General features: G+C 44.3%; 1 protein-coding gene across 1 annotated transcript in view; it reads left to right on the top strand.

Annotated features, from left to right (window-relative positions):
• The window catches only part of Acoxl (acyl-CoA oxidase like), a 286,003-nt gene that overhangs the window by 192,730 nt on the left and 67,631 nt on the right, over positions 1 to 25,642 (top strand). The gene's annotated exons all lie outside the window — the stretch shown is intronic.

Below are 25,642 nucleotides of genomic sequence, written 5' to 3'. Positions count from 1 at the left end.
ACCCGGCAAAGTCCGGTTGTCCTCTGACCCAGCATAAATAGCCAGGAGACCCTAGGAGAAGGCTGTCTGTCTTGGCTCTGTGTCCAGGGCTTAGCGTGCTGTAGCCAGAACCAGGCTGCTGCTCTCCCTCTGCACAGGAATTAGGTACCCAGGGGTCAGAATCGGGTGCCTGCAACTCTTCTGCTCTGGTTCCTCTCTTTTTATATCAATTACACTGTCTTGTTTCCCAGCACAGAGAGGGTAGGAAGGAGAGGGTAGGCGATGCCTGGGGTTAGGTGTTCTCTCAGAAAATACTCCAGAGGCAGAAGAGTCCTGGAAGCAGCCCTGGGCTGAAACTCATCCTCGTGGAACAGAATCACACTGGAGGAGAACGGGGCTATGGGCTTGCAAATCAGTTCGCCCTCCAGGCATCCATCTGAGCTGAGGCTCTCCCAGACCACAAGGGCACAATCAGATGGATGCAAGTGGCTGCATGTCCCCTGGCCTTATCACACATTAAACCAGCCAAATATTAGAGAAGAATTTAATCGAAGCAAAAATGCTGTACTTGGAGAAGTACATGGAAGACAAATCAAAGAAGATGAATAAGTGGCAGAAGTTCGTATAACAATGGAGAAAGGGCAAGGGTAGCTGGGTATGGTGGAGCAGACCTGTAATCCCAGCAGCTCTGGAGGCCGAGGCAGGAGGATTGCAAATTCAAAGCCAGCCTCAGCAACTTACCGAGGCCCTATGAAACTTAGTGAGACCCGATCTGTAAATAAAAATAAAAACAGGCTGGGGATGTGGCTCAGTGGTTAAACATCCCTAGATTCAGTCTCTGGTATCAAAAAAAGAAGAAAAAAAATAAAGAAAAATAAAAAAGAAAAGGCAATATGTAAACTAGCCTCCCGAGACTGAAGGAGAGCCAGAGCTAAAACAGCAAGAGAAGAAAATAGACACAGAGTGAAACTGTGGCAGAGCCAGCCTAGGGGTGGCACGTACCCTGAAATGTCCAAATGAAGGGAGCAGAGACGATTATCACAGCCATAATGGAAAATATTTCTTTAGTGTATAAACATCCCAGATGTTAGTGGAAAAACCCTGAAATCCAGAATAGAGAATATCATATAAGCAACAGACTTAGAATGATAGTTTACTCAAAAAGAGTGATCAGATGCAATTTCACTCACATGGCTTCCCTAGACAATCACTCAAAAACCTACTCCATAGAACATTTAAAAGAATCAAAATCAAGTCAATAATAAGGTTCAATACATGTGTTTTTTTTAAATAATGACAAAATTAATATAGATGCTAAAAGTTTTTTTTTTAAATAATGAATTTAAAAAAAACTTGAGTAACTGATTCTGCAATAGATTGGATCTATTCTATTTTTAAAGGTAAGAGGAAAAGTAAAGTGAAGACATGCTGAATTTCTTATTTTAAAGGCAGGGTAGTTGAAAGGTCTTGTTTCGTTCTGACTGTGATAATCAGAGGAACTCAGATTAAAATATATATTTCATTAAATTGAAAACTAACATGAATACTGAACGCAGGATACTCATTTTTCAAATCACCATGGAAGACGAAGCAAAGAAGATAAATAAGTGGCCAGAAGTTCATATAATCAGAGGGGTTGCAAAAAACAGCCCAGAAAGCGTGTCCTCAGAGCTGATTCAAGAGTTCCCACTGCTGATCCTTGGCTAGAGAACTTCTCCAGGATTGCTTCCCGATCTGCTTCCCATTAATTGTGATACGGCCTTTGTCTCTAATTTGGCTCAGTATAGTAGCCCACTCCCTGGCCCTGGAAGATTAGCGCTTTGATCTGGGACTGCATTGATCTGGTCATTCCTGGAAAACAACACTTCATTACAATATGATCCCTTGGTTCAGTCCACAGTAAACCATGGAGAGGAAGCTTTGATGCATTTCCATCCTGGAAAGGCAGAAATCCCTCCAGCCCCCACCCTTGGAAGGTAGGGATTAGGTTTAGAATGGGCTACAATGTGAAATAAAAGAGGTGTCAGTCCTCTCAGGAAAAGTGCCTACTGTCAGAGATTAGAAACAAATCTAAGTACAGACATTCTGAATAGCAGCAAATATGATGGCTGTGTATACATTGGCATATATATCACAAGAATAATTTTCAAATATACTTTTTAAAAGAAGATGAGTAAATACATATTGGGCAATAACAAGATATTTTCAGAAAGTTGGTGTCTCAGTCAGGTCAGGCTGCCTTAGCGGTGCCACCGGCTTGACGGCCTTCAACACTGGGAATTTATTTTCTCACAGTGCTGGGAGCTGGAAGTCCAGGATGGAGGTCCAGAGTTGGTTTCCCTGAGGCCTGTCTCCTTGACTTGAAGATTGCCATCCTGTTGTTACCTCTAATGACCGTCCCTCTGCGCATTTGCACCCCTGGTGTCTCTTCTTACGAGGACACCACAGTCATTGAATCAGGGCCCACCCTAATTAACTTGATGCCATAGGAAAAGCCCCTATTGCCAAGAAGGTCACATTCACAGGCAGTGGGAATTAGAACTTCAAAATGTCTTTTTGGAAGATACAATTTATCCAATAGCAACAATGTTCATTTTTTAAATGGCTTCAAAGCAAAAAATATAATCTCAGGCACTCCCAGAAATGTATGGTCTAAAGATAAAGCCCAAAGTGTGAGTGTAAAATCTTCCAAAAAACTGAGAAAGGGTCAAAGGTGGGTCTTCAGCCAGGCAAAAGGCCCTTTGAAGAGATTAAAGATATGCTTCACAGACCCTCTCAAACTACAGAGCTTCTAGGAGGGTTAAGGCCACTATCTGAAGCTTTATTCATATACCAATGGTGTAATGTCAAAGAGACTTGTGATGTGGTTCTTGTCTAATTGACTGAACCTCCATAAAATTCACAGGAGATGCACAAAGTTTTTAAAAGAATTGTATCAGCCAAGCCTCTTTCAGCTCGTGCTGGCAGGGGCTGAGACAGGACAAAATGAATAGAGCCTGTGAGCCACCAAGCCTCCACCATCAGGAAGCAGACGGAGAAAAGCATCCAGCCATGAATACATGCTGCCTTATGTGAAAAAGGAAGGATGCCTCAGAAGGAGGAACCAAGAGCCCAGGGGTGGAGCCAAGAGCCATAGAGAAGAAATTGCCCCTGAGTTCAAGTAGGAGTGAGGCCTAACTAGGGAAAGTAGCCTGGCTGTGTTCAGATTGTTTTAATAAAAAAAAAAAAAATTATTTTTTATATCAACAGATTAAAATCCCACTGATTCTTAAAGAGACAGACTCATTTAATGCCTGCTGTGAAAACTCTGTGGACTTGCCCAGAAGTTCTATGACCTGAGAGGCTAGCCCTCTTCTGCCCCCACCTAGTGAAATCCATACACTGTTCTTATCATAGATGTGCTTTCCGCATTTCTCAGCACAGGAGTCATGTTTATGCTATTTGGTGTCCATTTTGATTGGAGCAGAGATGATCATTATTGGATCAGCCTGGGCCAATCAGATCCTCCTTTCTGTAACTAGGGAATTGGGACCAAACCTTCAGTTATGTTTTGTGGCCATTGGCATCCTAAGATGTCCCCAATCTCCATTTAGTTGGATATAATACTAATTTAGTTATTTTGGAAAAGTACTGGCTGATAATACTATTAATATCATCTGAGGAGTGGACAATAATCTGGTCCTTTGCAAAAAGACCACTAGGACTTTTTGAGTTCTTGCATGATTTCAGAATTTCTATAGACCACTAATGCCTATGTTCCTTCTTTTTGAACAAGAGCAGTTATCCTGTCCTGTCCCACCACTATACGTTGGCCATGTGGAGGACAGGTAACTTGACTCTTTAGTTCAAAACAAGAGGAATCCTATGTGAGGAGTGGCACTTGACTGAGTTTAGATGATGAGATTCTGGAATTTGAGCCAACGCTAGAGTGGTATAAAACCCTCGTGGGAAGGTGTGAATGTGTTTTTGGAGGAATGTGAATCATGGTGGGCCAGGATGGCCAGGATCCAAGATGGCCTTCAGAGATCTTTCCTCCTGAGAGTCAAACCTTGTATCGTCCCCACATTGTACACAGGTTGGTCTGTGGGAGTAATAGAGCACACAGATGAGAGGGTATCTGCTGAGAGCGGGTTATAAAAGATACTGTGGCTTGTGCCTTAGTTTCTCTCTCTCTCTCTCTCTCTCTCTCTCTCTCTCTCTCTCTCTCTCTTCCTCCTCCTCTCTTCCTCTTCCTCTCTCTCTGTCTTCCTCTTACCTTTCTTTTTATTCTTCTCTCTACCTCTTCCTCTCTCCCTCTCTCTTCCATAGTTCATCCTGGGGGAAACCATGTCGTGAGCAGCCCATGTAGTAGGGAACTGAAACTTCTTACCCAAGTTCTGTGAATGATCCTGTGAGAGTGTCCTCTAGCCCTAGTCAGTTCTTCAGAGCCCACAAGGACTGGGACAGTCAACAACTTGACAACAGCTCACGTGACAGCCTGAGCCAAAAGCACCCAGCCAGGCCTGGGTTCCTGACCCTCTGAGACACAATGTGTGACTTAATGAGTCTTTTTTTTTTTTAATTTTAAGATGCTGAATTTGGAAATAATTTGATGCATAGACATAGATAACAAATACAGCATCCCAAATAAAAAATGTTTCAAGATTAGTATTAAGATATACATTTTTCAAAACAAACTATATATATATATATATATATATATATATATATATATATATATATATTTTTTTTTTTTTTCTAAACCAATATTTCCACTCAATAATATAGTGTAATGCCCTTTTATGCCAAAAGAACATGACTGCATTGGATTCTGACACTTCTTGTTTTTCAGTAATTATGGACTGTGCCATACTGAATCCTCAACAGCACAGTGTTTAGACTTTATATACTGCCAAATTGTTCTCTACAAATGTTGAACCAAATTGTATTTTCCTAGAACCATATCAGGGTTTAAATCTCTCCATGCTTATTTTGCTAAAACATTCTCTAACATTCTGTATTCAGGAATCTATCATATTCTTTTCATATGTTCATGTTATCCATACTAGAAAAATGGATCCACTGTAAAATATCTGCTTTAATTCTATTTCAGCATAGTATTGGATGCTCACTGGAACTAATGAAATATTCAGAAGTATATTTTCTACCTATAAATTTTCCCTACCAGAGGAGTTGTTTATTTTTTCCTAAGTGTCTGTTTTGTAATCCGGAGAGAAGAAAACCTTCACACACACATGGATGTTTTCTGAGTATAAAATAAACATTAGGCATGTAGTGTGGTGGGGGGAAAAAAGTGAGGGTTTTAGAATCAACGAGGATTTCCCACTTCTGAGCTGCAGTTTCTCCTTTATAATTTGGGATAAGAAGAATGAGTATAATACAAACTTGCTGCATGGATGTAATGAGATGAAACATGTAAAAAACTATTTTAAAAAAGCTATAAGTCTTACGCTCATGTTAATTCTTTTAGTTACTGCCATTGATGTAACCATTTTTATGGTCATTGCAATTAAGTATCATTGAGCTGGATTTTCTAGGGCTAGGGGTGTGGGAAGACTGCTGACATTGTTAAGCAAGGCTCCTGCCTGAGCTAGGTCACATCTAGTTTTAGCCCAAGGCAAAATGAAATAGGTTCTAAGATAAAACCTGCAAAGTTAGAGAAAGAATGTGCACTTCTATATTCTAGTGTATATTTCTGGCCCAGTTTTTTGCTCAGCTAGCTATAGACTGGCATCTGTCCACCTGTATTATTTTGGAGCATCATGAAATAAAATGATTCTGTTTAGCATTTGAACATCTGGCCCAAACAGAGTCTGGACAATAGTCTTTGGGTGCTGTCCAGGGAACGGTGATTTCATTGGAATTCCACATTCCCCTAAAAATAACCCTGTGATTTAGTTCAGAATCTTTAAATAAAAGAGGCAAAAAAAAATATGAATGGGCTTCAGAAATATGCTTTTCTTCTCAGCTCTTCAGTAATCCTCTGGAATTTTCTTCAAAAGCACATTTCACTTTAGAGAAGTTGGGTCAGCCTTCAAAGAACATTCTAGAACTCAACTTATTCTGGAGGAACTACCTGGTCCCCACCAAAGAATATGAGCTTGCACTCCTCTGAGAATGCATTTCCCCCTTGGAGTCAGAGTGTCACTCAAAATGGGGCCAAGGATTGCCCTTGGGGTTGTTGGTGGCCCTGGAGCGAGCCCTCCCTGGATTCCCTGGAAGCACGCATCTCTCGTTTTCCAAAATTGTCTGCAAACCTCCTTCTCATCAAGGCTGCTGCATCACTTTCCCTTTGATGGGGGAGAGGGACCCATGGCTCATCACATTGAGAACACCCTAGCAGGGACTTCTGTCATTCTACAGAGAAAATCTGCCCAGGAAAAGGTGATCAGTAATCAATACGTTTAGCCAATGATTTTATTTTCAAATATGCATGACAGAATCAGACAGAGGATGAGGCAGCGGATGGCAGAAAACAGCCAGTCAGCCAGGGGCGGAGTCGTGTTTGTTTCATCTCCTGGAACCTTCTCCCATCCGTCTGTCTACTCACTCATGTGTGAGAGTCCCCTGGGAAGGGTCTCTTACAGCCACCTGAAGCAGGATACCCTCAGCACCCTGCCAGGCTGAATCACAAGGCAGGGGAAAGGGAAGGGGCTTGTCAACGAACACCACAAATTATCATGGAAATCCAGGGGAGTGTGCTGGCTTGCTTGCCACTACCCAGGGGCTTGTTCCTTATTCAGGTTTCTAGATGTGAATGGGGATTTGGTGGAGACTGGCAATAAGATGATCAGAAATGGAACATTCTGCCTTCTATTTAGAAAAATTCCTGTCACCTACAGTTGTTATTGTTGTGGCCAGTGGACGACCTGACTACTCTTTGAGTGTGCATGACTTTAAAGCTCTTGATTTAGATCTTTAAAACATAATTAAAACCACAGTGCTTTTGAAATGGCGGTCTTTGTAGCAACGGTATCTTCAGTTAGCTCATCTGGCTGGGCTTGGGAGTTCATCTAAGTTCTCATTTGTGGAAAATGCAAGATGTCTGTGTTGATAGCTAGAGGTACATTCATGGTGCTTGTGAAAGAAAAAGGCCATTGGAACATTCTTCAATCAGTCCTTAAGAGCCTTGGTCAGGGGGTAGCTGGTAGATGCAGAGGGAGCTGAAACATATTGTTGTGGGTGAACCCAGAGAAAGTCTAGAGCTGATTTGCTTGTATTCCATGGAGAATTTAAGGGTAGGAGTGGGGGACAGAGTGGTAGTAGCCAGTTATTAGAAAATTACATTTCCAATAATCTGCATTTGTTCAATTCTTAAAAACCAATACAACAACCTGAAAGGCAGGTATTTTACAAAAAAAAAAAAAAAAAAAATCTCATGGCACAGAAATGTCAAGAACTTTGTTCCAGATTCTGATCATCAAAGACAGGAGAAAGGATTAGAACCCAAATTCCTGAGCTCACAGTTTGCATTGAGCTTGATGCATCTTCTCACTCTCCGGCCAGAGCAGGGCAGGGAAGCTGGCCTGAAAGAGGGGAACTTTTTGTGTCTTCAGGGCACATCAGCTGCCTGTGCAGAGGCCGCTTTGTGCAGAACTGAGGCTTCCTCTCTGCTGACGGGTGCTTGAAAGTCCTGGATGTGGAAGGTGTTCCTTTTACTCAGTGAGCCATCAGATTCAAATCCTGACCCTCCTGAGACAGGGAAGGGGTGATGTCCTGGTTAGCTACATGGTGGCCCAGGAAGGAGTAGGTGATGGTCTTCGCCCAGGAGAGGACAAGAGGGAGACCCAAGGCAGGCTGACGCCCCCGTTGGTTCCCAGGGCTCCCCTCACTTCCAGCTCTCTCCATCTGTCTCTCACAGAGAAAGCCCTAAATCCTCTTTCTAGAGAAGTATTGAGAAGGGAATGGAAGAGAAAGGAGGAGATGGAGGTAAAGGTAAGGGACAGGGAAAGAAGTCACAGTCCTGATCATGACACTGGAGGTACAGGGTTCCTGTGGGAGTGTGGGGCTGGAAGGGACCCCTGGGGCCATCGAGTCAGACCTGCCTTCAGCCTGAGGAGGGCTTCCTCCCAAATCACAGTCACCCAGGGCAAAGGTGGGACAGGGCTCTGACTAGGCAGATGGCAAATATCTATTTTTCTTCAAACTTCCACCCACTGTTTTTAGCAGCCATCGGTGGATCTTTCTGGGTCAACCCCCTGGTGTTCGCCCACCAAGAATTTTCTGTTTTCCTCCTTCCTACCACATTTATTAACTAGAACCAAGAGGTGTTCTTTCTCCCCCAATTATTTATGCATTCCATTATTATTTACATCAATATGTATCCATAGATATTCATCTTGCACTTTGTGTTCTAATGTAATAGTATGCAGGTGCCCCTGCCTTTTTTGATCATTTTCTCACTTTGGGGCTCTTTATGCAGCGTACCTGCCAGCCCCGTAATCCATCGTGTCTCCAGGGAGCCCTGGGTTCTTCTCTTGGAGAATGGTATTTAAAAACCAACGTATGGTCACAGCACTGTCACTGCTGGGGACTGTCCAAAGCTGGGAAGTCAACCTGTGTGTCTGTGAAGTCACATACATTAGAATCATGAGCTGTGCTCATGGCTCTGTGTCCAGGGCAAAGGGCTCATCACCTACCTCCTGTCCTCTCTGTAACCTTTTTCTCTGGGAAAGTGGAAACCTGGCTTTTACTGTCTATTCCCCTCTTTCTTATCGGCTCCTCCTGGCATGCACATGAAGTAGTTTCAGAATCGCCAGCTCATGCCCCTGTGAGAGACACATTTGCTAAATGGAATTCAGTATTTTCCACTGCGACTCTATCCTTCCAAACAGCATTGCCAAAGTATCTTTAATTATTTTTTTCTTCCCCCTGTCAGCATGATTGTGCTATTTATTTGGGTTTTTAAATTTTTTTTTTTTTAGTTGTAGTTGGACACAATATCTTTATTTTATTTATTTTTATGTGGTGCTGAGGATCAAACTCAGGGCTTCGCATGTGGTAGGCAAGCGCTCTACCACTGAGCCACAGCCCTAACCCTATGCTATTTATTTGTAACACACATTCCTATTGGTGTATTCCACTTTGAGTTCCCCTACATCCACATGAGTTTTCTTGGCTATGTAAAACATCGCTAAGTTTGCTATACAGAGAGTACCTTTAGGGACCCCGAGGTCCTTTCTCACCCTAGCCACTCCATTTCCATCTCTTTCCTTTTTTCCTCAACTAAGTGGCAAGTTTCTTTAGTTTCTGGTTTATCCCTCCTGGATTTCTTGCCCATAAATGAGCAGACGCATGTAAGTCTCCTCACATTTCCTTCTTTCTCCTATGGAGGATAGAACACTGTGTTACTCCCTTTCTTTTTTTTTTTTTTCACTTAACAGTATGTCCTGCAAATCACTTCAATAAGTTTATAGCGATCAACCTTATTTATTTATAAAAACTGCAGAGCTTGCTCACTGTCTATCCTATGTATTCAATTATGTGTTCAGTCCCCCCTCAATTTTGTAACTATAAATAATGTTACAAAAAAAAACTTTATGGATATAAATTTTGGCATCGTTGGAATTGTAAGTTTTAGGCAGGTTTCTAGAGATGTGATTGCTGGATCTAAAGGTAAGTGCATTTGTCGTTGGGATAGACATTGCCAAATTCCCCCTCAGAGAAATGTGAGGCTCCCTCCCTCTGAATGCTGCTTGAAAGTCCTGTAACGGGGAACCTTTTCCCCTTTCTCAGTGAGAGATAAAGATTGAAATCCTGAAACTCCAGCAAGAGGGAAAGGGTGGCATTGGCCACGTCTATTTGTCAGTCTCCTCCGCAGCATCCATTCTTGTGCCTTTTGAGTTCTGGGTTTGGCAGGTGAGAAGTGGTGCCTCCACATTGCTTTCAACAGAGTGACTACAAGCGGTTTTCCAGCTGTGAGGGGGTCACTGTAACATACAGTTCGCGTATTGCTGGTTCTCGTCATTTTCCCTTTTCTCCACAGGGTTTTGGTATTTTGTCCATCAAGTTTTTAGAGTACTTTCTACAGGAAGGATCATTTTGTCATAATGCAAAAGTTTTCTGTCAATTCGAAGTTTGTCTTTGGACTTTATTTATGGTGCTTTTAGCCATGCAGAAATGCTTTTTATAGTCTTTGGATTTTCAGCTCACAATCAGAAACCCTTTCCCATCCTTAGGAAAGATGAATTCCCCTCATGGGAGCTTCAATATTAATGACCTGGAGAGTCAGCAGATGGAGTTTGGAATTGCCAAAGCGACTGAAAATTGAGGAGGAACATCCCAAAACAGGAAGAAGTCACAAAGGGAACCTTCAGACTATGGGTATGCACACCATTTAGACCCTTGACCAATCCTGAAATACCCGTGGAAGGGCAGGGACGATGACAAGGAGCTCAGGGAGTTTTAAGCTGGAAAAGCTTAAAGAAATGCAGCCCCTCATGCAGAAGTCAAGTTTGTAATTGGAATCCTGAAAAATTAGAGAAGTACGGTACACTCAGCAGGATTTCCATGGAAATGCCAGAAGGGTCACAGCTTAGAAGTAAAATGATGTCCCAGGAAAAGGGATTTGCTTAAGGACTAACGCTGAAGCTAAAAGAAACCAAAGCAAACCAAAGTATATTCTTCCTGACAAGGCAGAACACCAAGCCTCCGCAAGTTGAAGTTTACCTGCTAGCAGTTTAACTGCATGCTAGAATAAAACCAACAGTCTTTAAAGGAAGATATCAAGATTCCAAGTCAGTCTTACCTCAGCATCCACTTGACAATGAAATAATAGACATGTAAAGAAATGGGAACATGTGCTTCCTAGTCAAGGGAAAAATCAGTCAATAGTAAAAGACCCAAAGGCTGCAACAAATGACCCAGATGTTGAATGTAGCAGACTGCCGCAGTCTGGCTGGGCACAAGATCACGAGGAACAAACTTTATTTTTGAAATAACCGCCAATACCACTAGGCGCCTGGGAAGATTCCCGATCCACCCACGTGGCGTTTTGCCGGTCTCCTCCCGGAACCCCAGAGCAAGTTCCTCCCCCCCCCCCCCCCCCCCCCCGAATTCCCTCCTACTGCACTTTCCCAACCAATGGGAACTCTCCAGGAGTCCTGCAGCAGGCAGAGGTAAACAGCAGGAGTCCGGTATCCATATGAATGTAATTTTTAACATAATCATATCATCTCAATGGCTAGCTGGCATCACCTTTCAATCAAAAATGCCATGCATCATATTAATTGGCTGTGGCTCTTAGCAGCAGACAAGGATCTTTTAAAAAATATGAGTAAATATATTAAAAAGTGGTCAGGAAGATATGGATGCAATGAAAGAAGAAAGGGTGTTTCAGAAGACTTTGGAAACTAAAAATATTAAATGGGAAATCTAGAACTTAAAAATCCTCTAAATACAAAATTAAGTGGATGATATTAACAGCAGACTGCACACAACAGAGACTGCACACATCTGTGAACCTGAAGATATCTCAACAGAAATCATTTGAACTAATGTCCAAAGAGGAAAAAAATGGATAAAATAAACAGAACATCGATGGCCTGAGAGACAGGATCGCACACCCTGGTATACGTGCAATCAGAGTCTTAGAAGGAGAGAGAGGCAGAGAATTTTTAAAAATTTTAAAGTTTATCAAAATAGCAGTATATAAATTCAGAAAGCTTAGCAACTTTGTAGCAGGAAAGGATTAAAAGCGAATATCGACATGGAACACCTTATAGTACAACTGCTAAAAACCAAAGACCAAGTTCAGTCTCAAAAGTAACTGGAGAAGAAATGCCACTAGGTGCAGAAAGTAATGATAACCAAGATGGCAGTCAACTTCCCATTAGAAATTGCAGAGCCAGAGGACAGTAGGGAGATATCTTTATAGTGTTACTGAAAGGAAAAAAAAAATCTATCTAGAGTTCTCAACCCAAACATATACAAGACCTGAGCTCCAAGAAATGCTAAGGAAAAAACTATACAAACTCTATAAGCAAATGGATCTAAAAGAAAATTCAGATCTAAACTAACGAACACTTAAATTGCTAAGTGTGCAGTATTTCTTAGAATTTAATTGGTTGTTTAAAGCAAGAATAATTATTTAGGGTTTATGACATATTTAAAAGTGAAATATATGGCAACAGTGTCATGAAGTATGGGCTGTTGTATAAATGGAATCGTTCTATTCTAAGGTCCCTGTGTTACACATGAAGTATGGTGTTGATTCAGTCAGTGTGTCTCAAGAGAGTATTCAGACTTGGGCGGCCAGGGAAGGCATTAGAGGCAGCAGTAACACCTCTGAGCTGGCTCTGCAGTCTTCCCTCATTCTCATCCTTATTTTGTGACTTCCAGAGCTTCGTTAATGTCAACCACTAAGCTCAGCATATTCTTCATTCTCTTTTTTTACTCATCTGAATTCTAATATGTTTTTTTTAAGCTCAATTTTAGGAAAAAAAATTGTATGAACATATGTTCCTGCATGTGTCTTAGAAACGGACACAGCAAAATAAGGTGACTTCAATTGTGGGGGAGGAATTATCTCTGTCTGTACTCAGTGACACCGGAACCACCCTGAATCACTATACAAACTATAATGTGACACTTTCACCTTCATTGGAGCTTTTACATATTGGATTTCCTTAAGCTCATGACACCATAGTCATCTTCTTCCTCACCCTCAAATTCCCTGTTAACTGAAGCTCTCGTCCTCAGTCCTAAAAGTCCTAAAAGTCCTTAAACTAGCCTTACTTAGATGCCCATTGATCCCCTTCAACCAGAAAATGATCATGCTGGGCCATTCTGCTTTCTTCACCATGCATCAGCCCTTCTTTTCTCCTCTTTCCCTCTCCATAGCGCCTTCATGGTACGGGACACAGGCTGCTCACCTGGTCTCTGGGGGCTTCCTTGACACTCACATCCCTTCTCTAGTGCACACTTCACATAATTTCCCAGATCACTGTAAATCTTGCTCTTCTGCTCACAGAAACCCATTGGTGCTATCTCCCATTTAATTAAGATGAAACCCTTTGTCATGTGTCCAGAGATTCTCTATTGTGAGGGGACAGGTCTCATACCTGAGAACCCTCCAGAAGCAGATTCTGATAGATCTCTGCTGATTTCACTTCATGCTTTTGTTTATTTTTGTTTTAGAATTGAAAATGCTCGAAGAATTAAAAAAAAAAAAAAATCAGTCTGTGTTGCATTTCTACTCACCTAAATCATTTCCATTCTCTGAGGCTGTTTTTTCTTGACTTGAAATAGCTTCCTATCTCCAGGTACTGTGAAATATACCCTTACCTCAAGGCTGTGCATCAGTGGTTTATCCATCACTTCCTTCTCTGACAATTTATGTAGCACAATTAAATATTTAAATATTAAAAAAGAAGAAAGTATCCTGGGGCAAAAATAAAAACTTTTGTCAATGCAAAAGAAAACATGGATGAAGGAACAGAAATTGAAGGAGACAGACTACAAGTAGCCATGTGGTAGACTTACACCCAAAAAATCAATAATTATATTAAATGTAAATGGCATAAGTATACTAATTAAAAGGCAGATGTTGTCATAGGATATTAAAAATAAGGTCAAATGTTTTAAATGTAAAGACAAGAACAGGAAAAGATATAGCATGCAACTGCTGAGCTCAAGAACATCAAAGAGCTCATACTGATATAAGTTAAATCAAAATTTAAGACTAAAGTATAGCCAGGGAGAAAGAGAGTCACTTCATGACTATTAAAGAGCCACTTGAGAAGACAGAATAATTCTAAATAGCTATATACCATAACAGAGATTGAAAAGACATGAAGCAGAAATTGACAGAAACATGGGAAAAATGGATGAATCCAGTAACCAATGAAATAAGTAGGTAAGACTTCAGCATGACTATAGAAGATGTGAATAACACTATTCTTCAGTGCAGCCTTCTTGACATTTATAGGTTTTTGTTGAAAAGTACAGAGCCATCATGTTGGCTATAAATGTCTTAATAACTTTGTAAGAATTAAAATAGTACAGAGTGGTTTTCTATTGACAATGGAATTGAATTAGAGACAATAACAAAATGATATCTGGAAAATCTCCCAAACATTTTGCAATTAAGCAATACATCTTAAAATATACTGTGAATCAAAAAAAAGAATAACAAATGGAATTAGGAAATATTTCAAACTGAGTGACAATGAAAATACAACATTTCAAATTTTGTGAAGTGAAGGAGTCCTTAGAGGAAAATGTAGAGCTTAAAATGCTTATTGTAGAAAATGAGAAGTTTGTAAATAAATTATATAAGCTCTCACCTTAAAAAGTTAGAAAAAGAAGAGCAAAATAAGTAGAATAAAGGTTAAAAATAAACATTAGAAAGAAACTAATGAATTAGAAAACAAATTAGAGAAAATTGATGGACTTGAAAGTTTGTTCTTTGAAGTGATTAAAAAATTGATCCTTAGCTGTACTGGTAAAAAAAAAAAATAGAGAGAGGATAGAAATGAACAGCATTAAGGATGGAAGAGGGGCCATCATGACATGCTAACACACACTACAAACATTGCAATATGCTAAGAGAATAACCCACCTTAAATAAATTTAAGAACTTAGAATAAATTTCTGTAAAAACACAATTCTCAAAAGCCAATAAAAATAAAAGAACTAAAATGTCTATTAAATGAGTTTAACTTGTCAAGAAACATTCCTACAAAGAAAGTTCCATGTTTATATCATTGTATTGTTGAATCCCATCAGTCATCTAAAGACAAAATATATGTCACATTTTCTTAATCCATTCATGTGTTGATGGACACCTCGGCTGGTTCCCTAGTTTGGCTATTTTGAATTGTGCTGCAATAAACACGGGTATGCATGTATTGCTGTAGATAAAAATGACTTTAATTCTTCAAGATAAATACTGAGAAATGGTATAGCTGGGTCATGTGGTGGGTTCTGTGAATAGTCTTTTGAGGAGTCTCTATATTGATTTCCACGGTGATTATACTAATTTATGGTCCACAACAGTGCACAAGTGTTCCTTTTCTCCATATCCTCTCTAGTACTTAACATTATTTATATTCTTGATGGCTGCCACTGACTAGTGTGAGATGAAATCTCAGCATGGTTTTGATTTGCCTTTTCCTAATTACTGAAGATATTGAGTATTTTTTCATATATTTGTTGTCCATTTGTATTGCTTCTTTTGAGAAGTGTCTATATAATTGATTTGTCCATTTATTAATAGGGTTTTTGGTACTTTGGCATAAAGTTTTTTGAATTCTTGATATATTAAAAATATAAATCCTCTGTCAGAAGAGTAGCTAGCAAAGATTTTTCATTCCTAATTGTTTCTTATGCTTTTTTAGTCCGATGCCATTCCATTTATTAACTCTTGGCATTATTTCCTGAGCTTTAGGGTCCTATCAAGAAAGTCATTGCCTGTGCCTCTCTACTGGAGTTTTGAGCCTACATGTTCTTCCAGGAGTTACAATATCTACTCTAATTCCTAAGTCTTTGAACCATTTTGGGTTGATTTTTGTGCAAGGTGAGAGATAAAGATCTAGTTTCATTCTCCTACATATGAATAACCAGTTTTCCCAGCACCATTTGTTTAAAAGGGTCTTTTATCCAATGTGTGTTTTTGGCACCTTTGTCAAGGATCAGATGATGAAAGATGGGTGGGTTTGACTCTGTGTCTTCTATTCTGTAAAAGTGGTCCATGTGTTTGTTTTTATGTAATTCTTGTTACTATAGCTCTCTCAAGCTGATTTGATAATTCATATGGAGATGCAACAGCCTAAAATAGCCAACATAACTTGGACAAAAAGCTGAAGTCATATGAAGAGCTAGTGCTGCCGGATTTCAAGGCTTAGGCTAATTAATGCACAGAGTCCAGAAATCAAACCACACATATTTATTCACTCAATTTTTGACAAACATAAAAGAAGTGTGATGATGAAAAGCTCAGATTTTTCGTAGTTCGACAATCAACTAGACATTTGAATGGAAAAGAAATGAACTGCAGTCCATTTCCCCATGGGACACAAAAGTTAGAGATTGATCATAGACCTAAATGTAGAAGGGAAAAACTAAAATTGTCTGAAGACATGTAGGAGAATGTCTTTGGAAGTTGGAGTAAACTAAAATTTCATAGGAAGACACAAAAGACAGCAATCATCAAATTAAATATTGATAAACTGGATTTTTTTCCAAGAGGAAAAAAAAATTCATTCTCTAAAAGACACCAACAAGAACACAGAGAGGCAAACCATAAGCTTGTAGAAAGTATTTGTAATATGTGTATCTGACAAAATGCTTTTATCTAGAATGTATAAAGAACTCCCACGATGTAATAATGAGAAGTCACAGTGTAAGCAAAATTGCACAAAGACTTGAAAAGACACCTCACAAAAGAAGATAAAAGAATAGCTAATGAGCACATGAAACTTTGCTTAATCTTATCAGTCATAGGGAAATAGAAGTGAAAACCACAGTGAAGTGCTTCAACACCCACTGGCCTGGTGATGAGGCAAAGCAATCCAAACTCTTGTGATTTCTAGTGACAGTCTAAAGTGGTCAGAGCTACTCTAGAGAGAGCAGTTTGGAGTTTCCTGTGGGATTAAATGAATACCTTTCCTATGATCCAACGCCTTCCCTAGATATTTGGCCAAAAGACATCAAAGTGTGTTTTCACCTAAAGACTGTACAGGAATGTGGGTTGAGTTTGTTGATGATAACCCAAACTGGAAACTGGAAATTAAGTGTTCATCAGTTAAAGACTACATTAAACAAATGTGGTTTATTTCATAAAATGGAAGGCTGCTCAGTAACAAAAAGGAGTTTTAAACTTCTGCTTCATGGAACAAGGTATGTGAATTGTACTGACATGACATTCTTCAGTGAAAGAAGTCAGACACCAAAGAGCTCATGCTGGGCCACTCCATTGATGTGACATTCAAGAAGGGACACAACTAATTAATGGTGATATAATGGTAGGATCAGAGAGAGAGGGTGGTGCTGCCCAGGAATCTCAGAAAGGTCTGGGGTGCTCTGTATCTTGATCAGCTTGGTTCCGTGGGTGCACCTGTGAGAAGCCATCGGCTGTAAACTAAGACACCTGCATGCTCCATGTCTGACGCAGTGTGTCGTCTCTCGATGAAGACATCAAGGTCTGACTAAACAGAGCCTCACAGCAGTTAGGTTGTCTGCATTCCAGCACTTTATCTTTTCACTTGAGAAGTTAGAAACCTGAAGTCCAACAGGAGGCTGCGGCTGTTGGGTTTTGAAACCGACTGGATGAAGAAATAAGTTGGCCGGTGTCAGCAACGGGCATTCACCAGGGGTCCACTGTGTGCCAGGCTCTGTGCTAGACATTTTGCAAAGTCACATTGAAAACTAGCATGGTGCCAGGAGGCCATGGTGGTGGCCCAGGCTAGTGGCCAGGGTCACAGAAGTCAGGGAGCTGTGGAGAACTTGGTCCAACCTGAAGGCTGGCAGGAGTCCAGACAGGGAGGCTAGACCTCAGGAACCAGGACTCTGGGGGGCAGTGAGGAGTAGCCAGTCATGGACGGTGGGACAAGTCACCGAGACAGGATGTAGGGACAGGCAGAGCTTAGTTTTGGAGATAGGCAGGTCTGTGGGGACCCGTGCCAAACTCTAGGCTTACAATTGAAGAGCTCACTAGTGAAATGAAATGGCATTTTCCAGCTTAAGGTCCGCCAACTCGTGGTGTGCTGGACTTGGAGTGACTGCACCAAGGTTCTCAAAGTTCTCCCCATGGGGAGTGAACTCGCTAGAGCTGCTGGAGGTGGCCACACAAGCCTGAGCCTGCTCTTCCATCTCAGCCTGCCTGTTCAGGGCCAGTGACAGACCCTGTGGCCAGTGAAGATCATGGGCTTTGGCTGAGTTCCTGATGTCATCAGGAGCAGCCTGGAGCCCAGCGCCTTACCACAGAACCAGCAGCCTTCTTACGGGACTAGGAAAAGGGAACCAATAAAGCGGTCAGACCACAGGCCCTCGTGGTTTCCGTGCCAGCTGGTGGTGGCAGCTGGCCCTCCCACCTCCCGCAGCATAGTGGGGTGGGAAAACTTGCCCCACAGGCCAGGTTGGAGCAGTGGCCTCTGTGGGGACCAGGCATTCTGGATGGAGCACACCGGTGACACATGGCATCAGCACTCGACATCGTGCAGAGAAGTGGGTGAGATGGTCCTGCCCAGGCTCCACACCTCCTGGCCTGGCCCACTCTGAGGGCAGCACTAACTCAAGCCTGACCCGCCACCTTGGCTAGACACCTTGCAAAGCCACACTGAGGTGCTGGTGGTGGGTGCCCGGGCCAGCCAGCCCCATGGAATCCTGAGAGCATGATGACAGTCGTCCACAGGAGGGGCTACACTCCGGACCTGTGACAGGCCACTCCCCACCTAAAATTCCCGCTCCCATTCCTGCCACCCTCCCTCCTGCGCCTGCTCACCAGCACCTTGGGCAGCTGGGGTAGGCTGGTTGTGAGGTCTCTGTTTAAGCCCAGTTGTTAGGTGCATTCACCTCTTATTCACGAGCATCTCAAACCCATCGCCCTTCAATTATAGGTGGACACATACCTTTATTTTATTTTTATGTGGTGCTAAGGATCAAACCCAGTGCCCCAGGCATGCAAGTTGAGCACTCTACCACCGAGCCACAACCCCAGCTCCATCAAACCCATCTCCCTTCTATGTGCATACAAGCTCACAAGTTGCCTCCAAGTCCCGAAGTACGTGCTGGCTTTAAAATTCCCAAAGGCTGAGCCACAAATATAAGCCATTTAATGACACTGGACGAGATCAAAATGCTTAGAGGAAGTTCAGGTGTAGAGCTAAAGAAGACAAAGCCATTTACATTTTTACTGACTGGGTCCTTCTTGGAAACCGCTGTTCCCAGTGACTCCTGTGTGCCAGGCCCTCTGAGAGACTCGGGCTGCAAAGGCAACTAGCACCTGATCCCTGTCCCTGCCAGGGGCGGGCGGCAAAAGCCCTATGCTGGGAGAGGGTACAGAGCCGAGGAAGGGCTGCCCAGTCTGTGGGAACACAGACAGGGGAACAGGCTGCTGTGAGAACAGAGTGATAAACGGCACAGCGTGTCATTTCCTCTCATCCCTGAACACCCAGCCATTTGGCATCGAGGTCACAGGTTGGAGGGGTTGGTGAGAGGGGGTGACTATGGTGGCTGGAGGATCCACGGTAGCGAGCCTGTGCACCTGTCCTGGGGGCTGAGGACTTCTCACCTTCCCTTCTGGGGACAAGGCAGTGGCATGATCACACAGGTGTCATAGGAAGATCCTTCTGTGATCAGTGCTAAAAGAGTGACACACTCAAAAGCCACAGTCACCAGCAACATGGAAGTGAGCCGTGGTGGCAGCAGAGAGGCTGGAGAGATGGGTGGTAGAATTTGGGGCCACTGGGGCTGAAGATAGAGTCAAAGGTGCACCCTGAGAAGATAGGATGCTGTTGGTGGAGATGAATCTCAGAGTCCCCAGGAGTCCCCAATGCAGTAGGCTTGCTGCTGTCCATGCCAGTCCCGTCACAGACTCAGCCCAGATCCCTCTGGGTGGGTTTTGGCAAGCTGTCCCCATTGCCTTTCACTCAAGATCCCCAAAATGCCTCCCCCACCTGCCTCTGGGCCCTGCACCAGCTGAGCTTCTGCAAAGATTCAAGGAACAAAGTTCCTGAGACCTAATTTCCTTCCCATATTAAATGTACATTTCTCTGCCTTCTGTCAGCTGTAAGCGGTGGCTGAGGGCAGTCAGGTTCCATAACACTGTCTCTGCTGAATGCCAAGAGCATATTACTGTAACAAGATCTTTGTAGCTGACCAGAATCCAAATGCACTTTGGTGCCTGTAAAATCTATTTAAGGCCTCCTGGTCTTCTTTCTTCTATTCCTCCATCCACTAGAAGAGTGAAGGAGGAAATTTTAATAGGGAAGCTGCTAAAAAAGGGAGATGGTATCATACATTTATTTACATATCTGCTGTTGGAAATTATCTAGATCACTTTCAGGAGTGCAGAGTTCAAACGCACACTAAATGACCAAAGAGAATGCACGGCCCAGCAGTCATCTTCTATTCCTGAAGGCTGAGTAATGAGAAGCAGGGTCTTCATTGGACATGAAAGGGGGAAAGGAGGAAAATTAGGAGGTAATATATTCAATTATAGCAGCCCTTTGCCAAGGCCATATTGATTTTGTGTCCTGACAATTGCAGTTAGTCTCGGTGGGGAAGCTCTTAGGAACCAGGTCAGACTCGGGGCGTGCAGGTTTCCACTGCTGGAACTCTTGTGGGGGACATAAGTGGTTACAGCTCTCTGTCTTTAACAGTGCTGGGCCCAACCAGAGCTTGTGGGCAGTGTGGGTACAGAGAAGGCTGCAGAGACTCGACAGACCCCGTGCATTCTCTTCTCTCTCTCTCTCTCTCTTTCTCTCTCTCTCTCTCTCTCTCTCCCCTCTCCCTCTCCCTCTCCCTCCCTCCCTCCCTCCATCCCTCCTCTCTCCCTTCCTCCCTCTCAGTCCAGTTTCTTTTTGGCTCCCACCCAGGGCCCTCACCTTGACTCTCGTGGAAGTTTCCTTCATGTGGTCATCATGGTGGTGACCGTCCTGCCCTGGTCAGAGCATTGCTCACATCACCACGTGATAAGGGCTTTCATGGGTGGATAGAGAGCACCAGAATCACACTGGGTAGGCTTCCTGGAGGAGGTGACATGTTTCCAAGCCCAAGGAGGTAGTTAGGTGGAGGCAGAGGGCATTCTGATGGAGGGAAAGGCATGTTCAACTATCTGAAGCAAGAGAGGTGGCAGGTGTCCTGAACCGGGTGCACATCAGGATAGGGGGAGAGATGTATGCACATGGGGTGTGTTTGGTACTGGGGCCTGAACCCAGGGGAACCCAAGCATTGAGCTACACCCCAGCCCATTTTTATTTTTTGTTTTGAGACAAGGTCTTGCTAAGTTGCCTGAGCTGGGGGCCTTAAACTTGTGATCCTCCTGCCTCAGTCTCCTGAGTAGCTGGGATTACAGGTATGCTCCTCCACAGTGGCAAGTGTGTCTTTGAGTTGCACACTTACTGAGAACGTACCCTGTATCAAGCCCTGTGAGCAAGAAGGTGGCTCTGCTGCCATGGACCAGTGTGTCAGGCTGAGGAGACACTAGTATGAACAGCAGCACACGCTGTGGTGCCCTGGGAAGAGGGGCCAGCATGGCTTCCCAGGCAGGTTGCACTCTGGACTTCCCTCCTATCTATAGAACAGAGATCTGTGTCTGTTCTATAGACAGTTGCTGGATTTGCTGGATTCTTCTGGGGCCCTTCTGTGAAATCGGAAAGTCTTCCTTGCAAGTGACCAGCCCCTCAGGGCACATGCTTGCATGCAGGCTGTGCCCAGTATGGCCCAGGTGCCAGGTCCCTCCGCACGATCATGACGCTCAGACCTTTGGCACTGTGTTTCTCTAGGACAACATGTTTGGATCACTCCAGCCCCACAGCTTGGGAGGTGCCTCCCCAGACAAGGGTCGTCCCACTTTTCTACCCCCGTTGCCACATGCACTTTCTGGGAATGGGGAGGCTGTGGTGCAGTGAGGCTGAGAACAGGAGGCTGTGGTGCAGTGAGGCTGGTGCAGAGCTGACCCAGGCCAGGGCTGGGCAGGGAGAGCATGGCGCAGGGCAGAGCACACTGGGCTTAAACTCTGACCAGGCCCAGCATGTCCCTGGGCCTCAGAGGTCAAGCACCGTCGCTGCCCCTCCCTCCAGCCACCAAAGCCTGTCTGAGGTATTTCTAGGTACTTCAGTGGTCATGTGTATAACATTAGAGGGAATTTATCAGAGTGGCTCAGCCATCAGGGCCAGATTGGCCCACAATGCCCACCAGCGGGCTGGACAGCTGGGGAGGCCAGGAGCTGCCCAGTCTAAGAAGCTGGGAGCCTCATAACAAGAGGGACCGACCATGCAGCCCCAGTCCAAGGCTGAAGGCCCATCGAGAGGCTGAAGAATCTGGAATCCGATGTTGATGGGTGATGGCAGCAGCAAAAATTCATCTGCTCCAGAAGAGTGGATCTTGAGCATGCGCAAACACTTTCCCTTCTTCCAATTTTTGTTCCACCCAGGCCCTGCCTAGTGGATGGTGCCACCCTCATTCAAAGCAGGTCTGCCTCTCTGTTCACTGGCCCACATGCCAGTCATCTCTGGATTCTTCTGTGTGTCCTCACAGACACACCTAGGCGTCTCAATCCAGTCAAGCTGACAACCAAGTGTAAGCCTAGCAGTCTGTCTGGGGTATTTGCAGGACACCTCCTTCCCCTTCCCATAGGAAACAAGCTAGAGCGCAGAGGTGGGTGCCTTCTCCCGAGTCTTCTTTACTTCCTATGTGGCAGGATGTTGAGGAAGATTTTTTTATCTGCTGTCCTGGAATCGCACTCTGATTCCAAGCTGAGGCAAAGGGGCCAAGCACCCCACAGTCCCAGTTCAGACAGTGTCCAGAGAGTCACTGCCCGAGGCCCCAACCGCTCTTGATGTCAGGAAGCTGCTAGTGGAGGACCTCCCTGCACCTGTCTGTCAGCAGAGCAAGAGGACATGGGCTTTTGGAGAGGGGAGAGGTCAGGCACAGAAGCCACTGGCTGAGAGGGAGGCCTCGTCTTGCTACGGCTGAGCAGAGGAAACCCTTAACTGGGGGGAGGGGGACTAGAAGGAAGAAGGAGAAATAATTTGAGGTCAAAGATATGAGAGAAGAATAAAAAAGAAAACAGTTGAATTAACCCATGAAAAAGAAAGTAGAATATAGGGGTGGGAGGGATAAATACAGAAATTAAAATCCAAAAGGAGAGGAAAAACCCCAAGAAAAAGCAGATAAATAATACAGAAAGGCAGAAAAACACAGCAAAATTTAAAATGTAAGAAAAAAAATGTGGTTAAGTAAGCCCAGAAAAAAAAGACAGATATAATGGCTCTGAGGTGTAAGAGAAAGAAATGTAGAATAAAAAAAAAAAATACAAAGATACAGAAAGAAAAATACAAGAAGGCAGAAATATACACAAAGACCACACACTCTCACATACACATACTCACACTCACACACACTCACATACACACTCACACACACTCACACACATTCACACACACTCACACTCACACACATTCACACACACTCACACACACACTCACAGTCACATACACACACACACTCACACTCACACACACTCACACACACACACTCACAAGGAAGACAGAAAGTCAAGCAGGAAGAGAGACAGGAAGGCGGCGATGGGGCAAATAGGGGAGGAACAGTCCCTCCCGCCTGGTGACCATCAATCTGCAAGGATGCCCCTGAGGCCAGCAAGGCCATAGGAGGGGGCTGCGGGGACTCTGGAGGGAGACTGCCAGTGTCATCACGGAGAGATGTGGGCGGGACCCAGAGAGACCCCCAGGGCCTTCCTTGCCAGGGCTGGTGGGAGGCGCAGAGATGTGAGCAGGGCGCTGAGGCCAGGTGCACCTACTACAGAAGAGAAGAGCAGGGAGGCGAAGGAGAAAGACCAAGCCCCTGTGGCTTGGGACATCTGGCTCGCCACACTTCCTGTTACTGTATGAAGTGGTGGTCAGGTGGCCGCTCCAGGGCTTCCTCTCCCCTGATGAGCAGGCTTACAAGTCCAGTCCATGGGCCACTGGGGACAGGTGTGGCTGTCCTGAGGGCAAAGAGCAGAAAGTGGGGGGGGGGGCGGGGTCACTGTTTGACCGGGTTTTACTTACCCATAAAAAAGTTTTGAAATCGCTGCACAGAGGACTGCAGTCGGTATTTGTTGGGTACCACGTAAGACACGCGGCACGGAGTCCGGATTACCCCTGCTGGTCAAGACCCAATTCTTCTCTCCTTCTGATTTCACCTCTATCCACAGGGAAGAGGAGAAGGTAGAGAAGATTCAAGAATAAGCACAGTAGTTCAGGTGACTCATAAATGGATTTGGGATTGGGTAGAAAGGGAGGGATTTTTTAAAGACTTCCAAAGACATTAGCCTAACTGATCTAGAAGGCAGAAATACAGAGGGGTGACAACACTGAAAAGACTGGATACATTTTGGCAGAAGATCTTGTGCTCAGGCTTTTATATAACCATCCTAAAAAAAAAAAAAAAAAATGTCCAAGTGGGTCTCTCCATAGCCCCTGGAGGCAGTATTGGGCTAGAGGCCAGGCGGGCATGAGGGGTGGGCTGGGATGCCTGTGGGAACACGTGGGAGAAGTAAAAAACAGAAAGAATCAATGGGACTCAGCAAGTGAGATGGTGAGCAGGGTGCCAGGCCTCAGGGTGGACCTGGCTGGGGAGCAGGAGGGAACTGCCCTGCAGCTGCCGCTGTTGGGGAAGCCAGGGCACCTATGCCCTCGCAGACTGAGGAGGGAAAGTGCAGGGTTGAGATGGCAGAAGGGGGCGCAGCTGCATCAAGAGAACTTGGCCAAGGAGGACCCATGCGCCTGCTCACCCAAGCCACTGTCCTTTGGCCAGGCGCTCTGCTGGTGTGGCCCTCCTTCTGGGTCAGTACGCAACTGTGGTGCCCTTTTAATAGCAGAGGAAGGGAGTGTCCTGGCCATGATGCTTAACTGCAGTGGCTTAAGACAAGGCAGAAGTGTGCAGCCCTGGGCCTGCGGCAGCTCTTCCTGTCCCTCCCCTCCGCCCCCATGGTGTGAGTTTAAATGATGTGTCCCCAAAATAAATGTTCAAGTCCTAACCCCCCAGGACGTGTGAATGTGAACTTAGTTGGAAAAAAAAAAGGTGTGTGTGTGTGTGTGGGGGGGTGGGGGTTCTTTGCAGATGTGATCAAGTTAAGATGAAGTCCTACAGGGTGAGTCCTGCTCCAATATGTTGGTGTCCTCTTGAGAAGAGGAGAGCCAAGCAGACAGGGGGGAGGAGGCCTTGTGACAAGGGAGGCAGAGATCAGGGTGTGCAGACACAAGCCAAGGAATGGCAGAGCTTGCCGGCCACCGCCAGGAGCCAGCGAGGCACCCAGGAGCCTCTGACATGCTGATCTAGGGCTTCTGGCCTCCAAAACGGTGAAAGAACCACTTCTGCTATTTCAAGCCAAGGTGATCTGGAGATGGAGGACAGGGACCCGAGGGAGCCAGTTCACCTCCTCACGTAGCCTTTGATTCTCACAGCACTGGGTGGCTGCATTCCAAGCAAGTAGGTGGGGAAAGGACAGAGAAAAAGGATGTGCCAGTTGGCTCAGGTGGCCTCGTTTTATCAGTGGAACAATAGCTTTCACAGCTGCCTGCTCTCGGGGGCCACAGAGATGACAGTCCAACCCAGTGGCAGACAGGGAGGTGAGCGTGGTTTAGAAATTCAGCTTACACACACACACACACACACACACTCATGATGTGTATGTATAGACAAAACACAGTATTTACATATCTTAAAATTTACCAATTCCAAGTGCACAATCAGTGAGTTTGGGTGAATGCATATGATCGCAGAACCCAACCACAATAAAACGCTTCCATCCCTCCAAATTCCTTCCTGCTGCTCTGCGGTTAGTTCCTTCTCCAGACCTGCATCCTGAAAAGCACCGATGGCTCTTTGGCTGTAGATTAGCCTTTGGGATAACTTGATGAAGATAGGATAATATAGCATGGAAGTCTCCTGGTGTCTGGCCTTTGTCACTCAACAGAGGGCTTCTGAGGGTTCTTAT

Source organism: Callospermophilus lateralis, chromosome 14 (genome assembly GCF_048772815.1).
Source record: "Callospermophilus lateralis isolate mCalLat2 chromosome 14, mCalLat2.hap1, whole genome shotgun sequence".
Lineage (NCBI taxonomy): Eukaryota > Metazoa > Chordata > Mammalia > Rodentia > Sciuridae > Callospermophilus > Callospermophilus lateralis.
The sequence above is the reverse complement of the archived record's forward strand: the minus strand, read 5'-3'. Positions and strand labels throughout refer to the sequence as shown.